Genomic DNA, 11751 nt, shown 5'->3' with positions numbered 1-11751 from the left:
ATCTGTTTTTAACTGTTTTGGAATGCCCACAGTGGCAAAATTTGTAAGCAATGAGCTATAATATCTTTAGTTTTTTCTCTGGCATGAAGGGAGCCCATCAAAAATCCAGAAGAAGTATCAACTGTAACATGCAAATATTTTAATTTTCCAAATACTGGCAAGTGTGTGACGTCCATCTGCCAAATATGGTTAGGTATTAGACCTCTAGGATTGATTCCAAGATTAACTTGTGGTAAAAAGGTCACACAATTTTGACATTGTTTTATTATTTGTCTAGCTTGTTCCTTAGTTATTTTAAAACACTTTTGTAAAGTATTAGCATTGACGTGGAACTTTTTATGAAAATTTGTAGCTTCTTCTAGTGTAGAGAAAATATGTATGTGATGTGTAGATTTATCTGCTAAATCATTACCCAAACTAAGGGCTCCAGGCAATCCTGTATGTGCCCTGATATGTCCTATAAAGAATGGATCTTTTCTGTCTCAGATTAGACTTTGTATAGTGGAAAACAAAGAGAAAACAGTAGAGGAAGGGGAAATCCTACCAGCATCTTCAAGGGATATTATAGCATTAACTATATACTGACTATCGGAAAATAAATTAAATACAGAATCTTTAAACATCACAAAAGCTTGTAATACTGCATTAAGCTCTACCTTTTGAGCTGATTGTTTGGGTACTAAAAATGTAAAAGTTTGATCAGGTGTACCTATTGCTGCTGTACCATTATTTGACCCATCAGTGAATATATTTGGAACATTCATGATAGGTGTTTTTCTTGTCATTTTTGGAAAAATTACAGGATGCAATGACCAAAAAGACAATAAAGGATTAGATGGTAAGTGGTTATCAAATGAAACATTAGATGTGCACATGATTATTGCCCAAGTATTTAACTCATTAGCTAACTCATCAATTTGATTCATAGTATATGGAGTAATAATTTTATTGGGAGAAATTCCAAACACTCCCTTTGCTGCTTTTATTCCTTTGAGTATTAATTGTCCTACAGCCTCAGGATACCTAGTAAGAATAGTGTTAGGAGAATAAGATAAATGTATCCATAATAATGGACCTTCTTGCCAAAATACTCCTGTAGGAATATTTTTTGTTGGTATTACAATAAATAATAAAGGCAAACTTATATCAATTCTATCCAAATGCATATTTTCCATATATGTTTCAATGATTTTTAATGCCTTTCTTGCTTCAGGCGTTAACATTCGGGGTGAATTTGGATTGGTGGACCTTTTAGGATATCAAATAGAGGTCCCAACTCTCCTGTTGGTATACCTAGATAAGGCCTTATCCAATTTTTGTCTCCTAATAACTTTTGAAAGTCATTAAGTGATTTGAGTTGATCTACTTGTATTTGAATTTTTGGTGGATGGACCATGGTTGAGGATAATAGAACTACTAAATAATAAATTGGAAAATTTAATTGTACTTTATCTATTGCTATCTCTAGATTATAATTTTTTTAATAAGTTTGTAAGTGTGGCATTACATTCTAGCAATGTGTTTTTATCTTTGTGTGCTAATAATAAATCATCCATATAGTGAAATATTTGTAGTTCAGGATTTTGATTTCTAAGTGGCTGGATTGCTTTGTTAACATAAATTTGACACATAGTTGGGCTGTTAGCCATCCCTTGAGGGAGTACTTTCCATTCATATCTCTGATCAGGACCTTCATGATTCAGTGCAGGGATAGTAAATGCAAAACGTGGACTATCCTCAGGATGAATTGGAATTCAGATAAAACAATCTTTAATATTTATAACTAAAACATACCAGGTTTTTGGCAAAGCAGACAATTGAAGAATCGCTGATTGAGCAGGTCCCATAATAACCATCTCATTATTAATGGCTCTTAAATCTTGCAATAATCTCCATTTACCAGATTTCTTTTTGATGACAAAAATGGGAGTATTATGAGGAGATACAGAAGGTTGTATATGTCCTTCTGCTAATTGTTGTTTGACCAGGTCATGGGCTGCTTGTATCTTTTCTTTAGTCAGGGTCCACTGAGGAACACATACTGGTCTTTCTGATTTCCAAGTAATTTTTATTGTCTCAGTGGCCCTTTCTGAAAATCCAACCCATGTCTGTCTGTTCCTTGATCTATTTGTATTGGTGCTGCTATACCTTGTTCTTGTTTTTCTAATCTTTTTCCTTTCCTAAAACCTTGTCTAGCCATAAGAGTGGGTGCATTTTGATTGATGTTATTTGTTAATGTTAAACCTAATTGATCTAGGACATCTCGTCCCCATAAATTTACAGGGAGATGATCCAATACATATGGCTGTATAGTTCCTTCACATCCTTCAGGATCCTTCCAATCTAATATCATTGCACTTCTATGGGGATTAGTCGCCACTCCTAGTCCTCGAAGTGTTTGAGTGGCTTGTTGTAATGGCCAATGTTTTGGCCATTCTTGACAAGAGATGATGCTAAGGTCTGCACCTGTATCCATTAGTCCATTAAATTCATGTCCTTGAATACTTAGTTTTAGCATGGGGCGAGAATCTAAACTTAAAGAAAGCATAGCCCAATCTACACCTGTGGAGCCTAATCCCTTGGAACCTCTTTCTACAGTACGACTGGAAAATTTATCATGTAGGCTGGGTATTATTAGTAACTGTGCTATTCTATCTCCTGGTGAAATTACTGATATACCCTTTGGAGAACTGGCTATAATTTTTATTTCACCTTCATAATCAGGATCAATTACCCCAGGACTTATCATAAGTCCTTTTAGAGTAGAAGAACTGCATCCCAATAATAAGCCCACTGTTCCTTTGGGCAGAGGTCCTTTTACCCCGTGGGAAGGATTTTAATTTCCATCTCTGGAGTTAGTACTGTTCTGGCGGAGGCGCAGATGTCCAACCCTGCGCTCCCTCTGGTTTGTCTGATGAGGGATCTAATGGACAATGTGCCCTGGGCACTACCCTGATGGGGTTGCTGGGTTCCTCCAGTGCTCCGTATATTTGTGGTCTTGGGCCCCGGAGCATTGGGCCCCCCTGTCCATTTTTTGGCAATGGAGCCTGATGCCTTTCTCCACAATATCATGGGTAAACACCTGGTCCTTGTTCATTTTTTGATAATGGAGTACCCTCTATGGTGGTTTGAGAAAGGCATTCATTAGCCCAATGTCTCCCTCTACAGCATTGTGGGCAAATACCTGGTATTCTACTCCTTTGATATCTAGTTTTGTTAAACCCTCCTCCTATGGGGTAATTTCTTTTAAAATGTCCTGTTTGTTCACAATTGTAGCATGTTCTTGGCCTGGCATCTAAAGCCTGTTTTACTGCAGCTGCCACGATTTGCCCTTGTTCATTAATGTCTCTGGCATCTAAAACCTGTTGTACTGCAGCTGCCATGACTTGCCCTTGTTCATTAATGTCTCTACATAATTTAATATTTGTGTTTAAATCTTCATGTTTCCATGGTCTAATGACTTCTCTGCACCAACGATTCGCTTGCTCATAAGCCAGTTGTTTTATTAATGGCATTGCTTATTCTGTATTCCCAAAAACTCTGGTAGCTGTTTGAATAAGCCTATCTACAAATTCAGTGTAAGGTTCTTTAGCTCCTTGTATTACCTTAGATAATTGACCTTGTAAACCTCCATGTCCTTGTAAAGTCTTCCATGCCCTAACCACATCTACAGCAATTTGTATGTATACGCCAGGATCATATGCAATTTGTTGCTGCTGATCCTCATAAGGTCCCTTTCCTAACAACATATATAGATTTCTCTGAGGATAACCAGCTGCTGCATTTTGCCTAGCTGACTCCTTGCAAAATTCCTCATTGGCAACCTTCCATAACAGGTATTGTCCTCCATTTAGCACAGCTTTACACATATTAGCCCAATCTGCTGGCGTCATGTTCAAGTTGGTAATGGATTCGACCATACAGTGAAGGGTGCTTGAGGACCATAGGTTGTTACAGCCTCTTTTAGCTGCTTCACTTTTTTGAAATTTAAAGCATGGTGAATTCGCTGCCCTCCTGCCTGCTCAAATACAGGGCATGTTAATATTTGAGATCCTGTCTCAGGATCCCAACTATCAACTGCGGGGGTTGAGAGCCTCCCAGCATATGGAAGTGGCACTGTTGGTTGGACACTTACGTCCTCTGGTGATAGAAAGGTGTTAGTAGCAGTCTCCTGTAGAGGTGGCGCTGTCGGTTGGACACTTACACCCTCTGGTGATAGAAAGGTGTTAGTAGCAGTCTCCTATTATAACTTTTCCCCTGATGGCTTTTTCTGCTCTAAACTTTCTTCCTCTGTCTGACTAGTTCGAGAGACCTTATCTTTTACTTGAATCTTTTCCTCTGTCTGACTAACTTGAGAGACCTTCTATTTTACTTGAATCAATATGTCTTCTCCTTCCTCTAACATTGTCTGAACTGAAGGCTTTGGACTAAGCAAACAAGATACGAATGTCCACAATGGCAATGTGCCAACTGGCAGAATCCCTGGGCTTTTCTTTTCTATTCTTTTTAAATCTTCACCATGATGGTTCCATTGTGATATATTTAACAACTCCTCCTTAAAAAGCCATGGGCTACATTTTTGTATTGTATCAACGTATGCCCTGACTGTTCTTGATTTTACTGAGATGCCTCCTTCCTCTAACAATTTACTTAACACTCTTTCAGTTTGTTTTTTACTAATTTCTGATCCCATATTTCTACTATAATACAACCCAACAAGATGACACCAAACAAAACCGAGACAGAATGAAACAAAAATGGAAAAACACAAAATCATTATAGCCTTTCTATCCTCCTGAAATGTCCATCCATCCTTTCTCCCTATCTGTTCCTCAGACGCAAATAGTTTTTCCTCAGATGTGAGCAGTTTTTCTTCCGTCTCACTCATCTCCAGGGACAGGCAACTTAAAACAAAAGCGAAACAAAACAAAAGAAGAATCTTAAAATGGCTACTCATCCTCTCGCCCTGCCCTCAGGGGCGAGCAGTTTACCTTATCACTTACCCTCAGTCATTCCCTGTGCGGCCCACCAAATTCCGCAGTCTGGCTGGGCAGAATTCAGGAGCCACTTGTCAAAAGAAACGAACTTTATTTTTAAAACCACACATGCCAAACCACACAGCTCTTCAGGAAAACCTTCAGAGCCCTACTGCCACCACAGGCTTCCCACAAGCCTCTCAACCTCCCCCACTCCTCCTGCTCTTGAGGCCGATTGGCTGAGTCACATGGGTGGAGCCAAAAAAAGTCCCCCAGTGAGCAGCTCTGTGGTCTGAAAGGGCGGGGAAACAGCCCAATGAGCATCACTGCAGAGGAGCCAATCAGTTGGCAGCTAGAAGTTGCTGGGGCCTCTGTGAGCCAATCATCAGCTGGCAGCTGGAAGTTTGCTGGCAGCTGGAAGTTTGCTGGGGCCCCTTCAGCTATGGCTCTCAACATATCTGTTGATTGTGTATATATCATTCAGTTTCTTTATCCATTCATCTGTTGAAGGGCATGTAGTTTGATTCCACCATTTAGTTATTGTAAATTGAGCTGCTATGAACATTGATATGGCTGTGTCATTATAGCATGATGACTTTAAGTCCTTTGGGTGTAGACCTAGAAGTGGGAGAGCTGGGTCAATTGCTGGTTCTATTCCAAGTTTCTTTTAGGAATCTCCATACTGATTTCCATAGTGGCTGCACTAATTTGCAGTCCCACCAGCAGTGTATGAGTGTGCCTTTTTCTCCACATCCTTGCCAACCCTCAGTATTAGTAGTTTTGATTTGCATTTCTCTAATTACTACAAAATGATTACTATTAAAACAAAAAGTAAGAGAAGAAAAGGAGGAAAGGAAGGAAGGAAAGAGGAGAGAAGGAGGGAAGGAGAGAGAAAGAAAGGGAAAGAAACAACAACTGTTCTGCTTCTGACCTCTGTTATCTTTGCAACTTTAATAATAATTTAGCTTTAGGGTTCAAGTACTAACATTAGGCTCCCAAGTAGCCTGTGAATTAAAGTGAAAAAAAATTAGTAGGCAGTAAGCTTAGGATGCCCAACTTAGGTCTATGGAGTCTACTTTCAGAGGTTTCTCTCTCCTGTGCATGTAAGGCAGAGGTGTCAACTCACACATGGTTAGCAAATATATATTATTGAAAGAGAATAATTTGATCCAATGGAAAATATTTTTATCAGCCATTGTCAATTAACAAACTGTCTGATGTGGACTGAGAAGTAAAAGAACTTAAACCTTGATGTCTCAGTTGACTCTGGAGTTTGAAGTTTGTTAATTAATTGTAAATCCTATTTACCTCACTAAATTCCTCACACTCCCTCCTGAGACACAAAATAAAACAAAAAGAACTTTCCATCGCACATTCTTGTTAACAAACTACTGACCACTCTTTTAAGGTTTGGGTTACAACTTGCACCTGCACACTCTAGTTACTCCCACTGCACTGAAGTAATAAGGAAGACAACAAAACAACAAATGCCTATATATTTTGTTTGGTACTACACTAAACTTTACTCATATAATCATGAGATCTCCTTTCCTTTAACCTCAGACAGATTCCCATTTTCTCTAATCACTTCCAGGTATTTGAACAGCTCATCATGGATACTAAATGTTAAGAAAGAATCTTTAGTTAATTGTTTGATTTAATGTAACGCTGCTCCTTTTTGGCAAGCTGCAGATCAACCTTTTCATTTACAGGAGCAACTGTGAAGAAGACAGAAGTGTAGTCTGTAAGTTCCCTCTTCCATCACTTGATCATTTCATCCTCCCTTTCTAAGTACATAAGCTTTCCTATCTCATGAAGACTTAAAAGTGAGGAGCAAGGAATATGAAATAACAAAATAAGGCATTGTCTATCTACTAGAAGCATGGCGCTCTCACACTGTGTGACAATATGCACGTTCTCTCTCTCAAGTCTCTAGTGGGTTCTGTAGAAACTCACCTCTACTTTTAGTTCTACAGACTCTCTGAGAACTTCTCACTGGACCATTCTGTTGTGCTTAACACAGTCTCCAAGTGGCATGGAAAAATTCCTGCCTGATTCGTGTGCGCCGTATGTGCGCAGCTTATGTACACCTTTCCAATGGTGCTTTGTTTGGTTTTCCCTGGGGCAGGCACTCCACCTGACCATGTTCATTTTATATTTTCATCTGTTACACAGGAAAATAACCTTGGTATCTTTCCAAACCTCAGAAAGAAAAGCACTGAAGTTTCTATTCAAACTCTTTTTTATTAACTTTGCTCTTTGGGGCATGTCCCCTAACATTTTTCCTTTAGAGTTTTCCAAGCAAGAGTTAGGCATCAATATGTGTCACTCAAACTCAAATGGACCAAGTCAAATTTTCCTCAGAAGACATTCATCACTTGTCTGCTACTGCAGCAGTACCAATATCCTTAAAATCCTATGACTCCACCAGCAAGCTTGGGAAGTGGCAAAAACAACCAGCCTCCAGGGTAGCTCAAGCGGTAGCGCTCTTGCCTGGCATGCGAGCCGCCAGGGTTCGCTTCTCAGCACCACATACAAACAAAGATGTTGTATCCGCCGAAAACTAAAAAAAAAAAAAAAAACAGTTTACCAGCCTCCTCTGGCTATTCCCACCATTACTTCATGAACTCGTTTTCCTGAGTCTTCTTTAACTTGGGTCAGAGTAAGGTTGAGAAATATGCAGTGAGCCAACAAAGCTCTTTGGAGAAAACCGCACTCTATTCTCCACTACTTTGTCCTCTCTTATATTTAAAATGGAATAAGATAATATATTCTGAGAAATACAATCCATTGTTTTTAATGTTCTGCAAATGGATTTAAAATCTAAATATAAAATATACTTTTTTTTAAGCTTTGGACTTTATTCTAAAGCATGAGAAAACAATCTCATTTTTATCCTGTTAGACATTTTATAGTTCATTTAATACTTATACCAATTTTAGAAGAGGTACTTTTAGAACCATTTAACAGATGTAGAAATTTACAACAAGAAGGAGCATATATTAGGTTAAATTCTCAGTGTTGGATAGTTAAAAGATAAATATAGTTGTGTTTGACTTGAAAGTCCATGCTAACTTAGCGCTCTCTCTCTCTCTCTCTCTCTCGCTCTCTCTCTCTCTCTCTCTCTCTCTCTCCACTGTATTGGGAATTAAACACAAGTTCTCATACATGCTAGACAAAAAAATCTACACTGAGTCAGATTTCTGGCTCATGCTAATATTTTATTCATGAACTTCTCAGTTTATTTGAGCAAGGAGGCTGTTCAACAGAGCTGACATTGACTGAGAACAAAGGATACTTATCTGAAAAATAGAATAGAAATTTGGGTGTGTGGTATGCACCTGCTAAAACCTTCACTCTCAAAAGAAGGCCCTACATTTCAGAAGGCTGCTCAGGAATTCTGGAGGATCTTGTTGCTCTATTAACATGTTGAGTGGATACATTTGCTAATCATAAGCCCTCATAATTTCTCATACCTGTAAATTTAATGAAAAGTAGACTTAACTACAATAGACAATAATAATATGTTCATGATTTTTGTTTGTTTTGTTTAAATCTGTGAAGGTTTGCATTGTTTTTTGGTCAGGGAAAAACTTAGATTACGTATTCTTAGACCCCAAGTCTTCAGCAGCCTGTTCCTGAGGATCTATATTTAGGACAAAAGACCAAGTCTATTTCTCTCATTGCGCCACTAATTAGTTTATCAAAATTAAATAACTATGTATGATATGTCAAGATCATTGTATTGTCTTGAACAACTAATAAAATAATTAAATACTTTAATTAACGTCAAATGTCATTTTAAAAATATAATTAAATAATAAAGAATACTGGGAAGGATGGTATTCCCAGAGTCTCAAAGACATTTGAGATGTTCTGGACAGTATTTGCCACTTCCCCCCATCTCTCCCATTGTGACCAGTTACATAACGTGTTCAGTGTTTGGATTTCTCGTATTTTAAATAAATCATATATCACAAGGTAGTTGCAAATAAATATTTGTTTCTATATGTGCTTATATTGCTTAAAGCCAAAAATAGCTATTAACAAACTCTAAAGATGAGAACTAGATCTTCTTTTCCCTAACGCTTTACATTCTACTCAGTATATGCAATAATTTTATTATTCCCTTATCTTCATTATGATAACATTATGATTCCAGGAAACTCTTTTCCAGGTAACTTACTCAACTACTCATTTTATGAATTTACCATAGAAGCCATCAATTTTTCAACAGTATATATTAACAGAGAATTTGTCTTAAGACTCCACTGAATTCAACACCTAAAAACACTACCTTCGATATCCCAAGAATTCTAATCTGTTTAGAATTAGAATAGCATTCAGGATCTGTTCTATCACTATCAACTAGGATTCGGTGTCCCCTGGTGAACACCAACAACTTCACAGAATATCAATTTCTGATAAAGCCTTTCTGTAACCATGATGGATTAAGATACATCAACACCAACTGGTAGGGAGCCTAGATACAGACAATATGAACATTGTTAAAACCATGAAATACCCTGTACTCTCTTATTTTTGCTAAAATGAATAAGTGAAGTTTTGTTACCAGCTACAATTTTAACATTAGTATAATTTTTCCCCTTCGTGGATATAATTACAGAGATGATTGTATAATTAACCTTACTTTCTGAAATCACCCAAAATCATCCAATAAGACTGAAGTCCTTCTTCTTTAGCCCATCTACCAAATTACTAACACAAGCCCAAATCCTGTAATAAGTCATTCCTAACATCTTCCAACTGTTAAATCCCCTCATACCCTACAGCTTGTGTCCAGACTCACAAAGAATTATTCTGCTTATACAATTACAGGATTGTTCCTTTTGATCTTTGCCTATAAGTCCTTGGCATTGTTATGCTGTGGCCCTTACTCAAGTCTAATGGATCCCCTTCCCACCCCTACCCTTCACACTATGCTCCCAGCTCACTGTACATGTCCCTATATGGAAAGGCATGTTTTAAAATGACCTTCAAATTCTCATTCTCTATAAATCCAGATATTAATTTTTTAACTCTGTTGAGGTACTGTTTTTCATTGTAAGCAAGACAGGTAGCTTTGTCTTTCCTCCTATGTGTCTAGCGGATACTTGACATCGATCTGCAGCAGGCATTCTGCTGGTATATAATAAAACCAACAAGTGTTAATTTTGGTAAAACATAGTCTCTTATATTTTACTTTAAATGTGTTTTCTGTGTGATCCTGATTGATTAGGATAATATACAATTTATTAGTTGACTTACAATGTTTATGAGACTATAGCCCAAGGTTTTAGATTTTTCTTTTTTCCACAGAGAGGTCTGAGCAATCTAAATTATTGAAATTATATGAATATTTTAAATTTTACAGTGGCTTCTAATTGCACTTACAATGCTGTCCTAATTCATATTTGGTGTGCAGAACCCAAAATGATGTGGCTCTTATCTGTCAGGTCTCATTTTCTGAAATTTTCCTTGCTTGCTTCTGAGTTCATTCCCATTGGCTCTCCTCTTTTTCCTAATGCATATCAGACTTATTCCTGCCTCAGGCTCCGGCAGTAGTTACTTTCTCTGCAAGGAAGTCTCCTCTCGAAAAACTTTGCATGGACTTTCATCATTCAGAGATAATCAGTGGTCATTCCTGGTTTCTATATAATATTAGTCAGCCTTGGGCATTTTGTTCCATTAACATATCTTGCCATGCAGTTGAGTGTTTAAAAGTATCAAGTACACTAATAACAAGAAAAAAAAAAACTGTAATGAGATTTATTTTTATAGTCACATTTTTAAAGCAACATGGCAGTTGGATCAAATTTATCAAATCATGTACCCAAGAAACATTGATTGTAAAATAAGTTTAAAAGTTTATTTTCATTAGTGTCATCTGATTTTCATTTAGATTCTTTTGTGTTTATTAAAAAATACTAGAAAGGAAATATAGTTCCTTAATTAAATTTTATTTTCCTTTTCTAATTAACTGTATTTAAAATGTTCAATATAATATTTTTTCTTTTTCTTTTTTTATTATTATACCTTTATTTTTTATTTATTTTTATGTGGTGCTGAGGATTGAACCCAGGGCCTCACATGCACTAGGCTGAGCCACAACCCCATCCCCAACAACATAATATTTTAAATGAAATCCTTACTATAGTCAAGCAAGCTGGCACATTCATTACCTTACACAGTAACTTTTTTTTCTTTTTTTGTATGATCATCTAAAATGATTATTTCCTTAGCCAAGTTCCATTACCAATACAATTGTATCAACTATAGTATTCATGCTAAACATTAGACCTTTGGATTTATCTGTCCTATGTAACTGCAACTTTATACTCTGACCTGTATCTTCCTATTTCCCTCCCTTCGGAGAAGGATCATGAGAATCTCTATTCTACATATCTTGATTAAAAAAAAATCCCACATATTGGCGAGATTGTGTAGTTCTTGTTTTTGTTTTTTAACCTTATTTCATGTTTTATTTTAAGCTTGAGTAATATTTGACTGTATATATGTGTGTAAATTCTTTGTGCCTTAATTTATTGATGAGCTTTTAGGTTGATTATACATCTTGGCTTTTTTTGAATAATGCTGTAATGAACAGGGCAGAGCTAACATCCTCACATAGTCCTGACCTTTTGTTTGGACATTTTTTTAATAATTATTTTTAGTTGATATAAAACCAAAAAATGATACATATTAATGGGATGTCATAAAATGTTTCAATGCATGTGTACATTAAGTAATCAGTAAGCATATCTGTCTTTTGAAA

Source organism: Marmota flaviventris, chromosome 9, assembly GCF_047511675.1.
Source record: "Marmota flaviventris isolate mMarFla1 chromosome 9, mMarFla1.hap1, whole genome shotgun sequence".
Lineage (NCBI taxonomy): Eukaryota > Metazoa > Chordata > Mammalia > Rodentia > Sciuridae > Marmota > Marmota flaviventris.
This window is presented reverse-complemented; position numbering follows the sequence as displayed.